This window comes from Halictus rubicundus, unplaced genomic scaffold (assembly GCF_050948215.1).
Source record: "Halictus rubicundus isolate RS-2024b unplaced genomic scaffold, iyHalRubi1_principal scaffold0214, whole genome shotgun sequence".
NCBI lineage: Eukaryota > Metazoa > Arthropoda > Insecta > Hymenoptera > Halictidae > Halictus > Halictus rubicundus.
The window spans coordinates 135,867-138,901 of record NW_027488755.1 but is presented as its reverse complement, the minus strand read 5'-3'; positions in this window follow the sequence as shown (position 1 = coordinate 138,901).

Sequence of the window (3,035 nt, the reverse complement as noted above, 5' to 3'; positions counted from 1 at the left end):
AATTACAGACGTATTTCGCGCGTCCTCGTATCTCCGGGAGATAAAAATGAATTTCTTCATCCCCTCAATCAAGAAAACCACTTAGGAGATCCTTCGTTTTTACGCGAACAAAGGTGGCTGTTTTGCGGGAAGTTTTTCGACGGGAAATTAGCGGAGATGTTGACACCGTTGTTGCTCGTACATCTTACTTTTTTGTAATAAGGAATGCCATTGTGCTTCAATAAAAAGAAAAATTAAAGTCGACTTTTACGGATGTTGCACGCAATTTCGCGCAGGAAATAATTCCAAGATATAACGAAGATAGAAATTGTGGCGACCATGGTGCGTGGGAACGTGGAATTTTCGGACGCGGAAATTCCATCCTTCTCAAGTGCGTACCATGGGAGGTCGGGTTGAGGGCTTGGTCATTTAAGTGACGATTGCCAGAACCTCGGCTCGACCGTTACAGTACCCTTAAGAGTGATGTCCCCGGATGCAATGTGTGGGGGAGGAAATTTTCTCCATGCCCTTGTGGGGGTGGAGAACCTCTCCTTATTTTAACGGTTTTTTCGGGGACATTATTTAACGCGCCTCAGAAACGAGAAGGGCAGAAAGCTTTGGACTCTCGCGGAGAACGATAGCTACCGAGAGTTTAGTCTGAGTCACCCGCGACGGTTTTTATACGCGAAGTTGAGTTACCGTATATTTTGTCTTCGCGTTTTTCTCATGGACTCGAGTTTTCTCGTTTTGTTTTATAGTTGTTATTATTTGTTAATTGTTAATCGTTCTCGTTAATAAACTATATTTTTGTTACCCGTGAAACCATCGTACTACATAACATTTCATTTACCCCACGTCACCTAAAAAATGTTTCTGATCGGTGTACGTTAGCGTATCGTTTTCATTATTTTCAACCGATCCGTCGGAAACTACCTTTAAGAAGTTCAGCTATCTTCTTTCCTGCAATAACCCCAAAGAAAATGATTATATCCGGCTTTTCAGATTGATTTCAATTATATCTACACTACAAAATTCAATAGAATTGAGTAGAATTTCTCTTGATTTCTCTAGATCTACAAAGTTGCTACCACTGAAAATAAGATTTCGTGGGGTTTCTTAAAGTTTGACTACAGAAACTGAAAATTGCCCAAACATCCGCAGTCCATCGACAAGAATCACCCGCCATAATAAATAAAATATCTCGTTAAGCATCGCGTCCGTGATGAGAGGCAAAAAGCACATGAATTTTTCACACCCCCCAAAATAGAAGGACTCGGCAGTTAAGGTCAAACGTCTCTAGTCGTTCTCATAAGGTCATCGAAGTTGAGATGAGTCACAAGTGATCGAGGGCTGGTTTGTCGATCGCCGGACAATTTCTGAATTACCGAAATTTGGAAGTACAGTGAATTTTCGATATATGTCAACAACACGGGTCTTGCCAGTGTCATCACCATTGTTGCATTTCGATAAGAAACTTTCGATTCTTGTATCGAAAACCTTTATAGAAAATAAAATTGTTCTAAATAAATAATAAGTTGATCGTAAAAAATAGAAACTAGATGAAAATGTGCCTGTTCTTTCAACAACTTTCATAAATTGAAAATAATATTCTCCAATTTTTCTAACACCTTCACAATTTAGCTTTCCAGTTTCCATTTTTCTATAAATGCACAAAATCCACAGCGAACAAAAATTAGCACTTAACGATGTTTGTTTATTGCCCGTTGTTCAATTCCATTTTGGCAATCCACTCTCGACAATCGCGTTCGATACGGTGTTCCACGGATTCCACGTCGCAATTAACACGGGCCGGAAGTCACCGCGCATAATTTTGCGTAAGGAGAGTTAGACACTGTCAAATTGCGGAAGACGAACACTACGTACGGGCTTAATTGTGATCCTTATTGGGCCCACCGTGAAATATGGAACAAGAAGCGGATCGCGTGTAACTGTATGCGCCTCGTATTCGGGCGCACACGATCCCGGCCGACGGGATATAATACCCTGCGGGAATAATGATTCCCCTCTGTGACGCAAATTTTTCGAGCGGAGACTGAAATTCGAATTTTTACGGCTAATCAAGAAAGCCCGTCACGTGCGCGATTTCAACGGGAATATCTACATATGTCGGGTATGCAAACAAGAACTTTTTCATCCCATTCTTCCGTTTGTTTCAAACGCCAATGCAACTCGATGAATAAATATGAACTTCCCGGAACATGCGAAAAATCCCTCGGCGAAATAGTCAATCGAAGTTTTCTTGTGAGGTTTAAAGCAAACGCGAAGTATTCGTCAAACAATTTGATTATTTATTAAATTATTTCTTAATCTATTTAATAATCAGAATAATTATTGTTAGAATACGATAGAATTTCGTGGCTTGATTTCGAGAAATATTGTAATCGAATACCGTTGTCTGGCCCTCCGGAATTTTAATTAAAAATTCCGTAAAATTAACAGTGCTATGGCACGCGATCAGTTCATGCTCCTACGATACTCAGCACGACACGTAGAAAATCTCTTAAAATCTCTATTAACAGTTAGAATTTCTAACAACGATGATACTATTAAAATAAATTGTTTCATGGGATTTTCCGTAAAAATTGCTTTCTCTCGGAACGTTCACGATTCACAGGCTCAATTCACTGTTACAAAGGAAATTATGAAAAATATCAGGTCACTTTGAATTGTCACTTTTAGATAGACACAAGACGTCAGAAATGACGCTTTTATATCGACAATAACTATATTTTCCTGTGGAAGCAATTTTCTTTCGTTACGTCAACGGTATGACGAATCGCCCTAAAAGTTTCAATAGAATCGGTCGCACGGTCTCCGGGAAAGCAATTCCGAAAGTTCAGTAATTTTCACAGTCCAACAATATCGTCTCCTGTCCCTTGCGGCACTATTTTATTTGATTCATCAAACGCTACGTCTGTATCACCTGTACCAGCTTTTTCACGATATGCCCAAAGGGAGACGGTTCACTCTATGACGTAGGTAGATTTTGCCTACAACCCTTAATTTTTAACGTTAAAATGATGATTTCACATCAC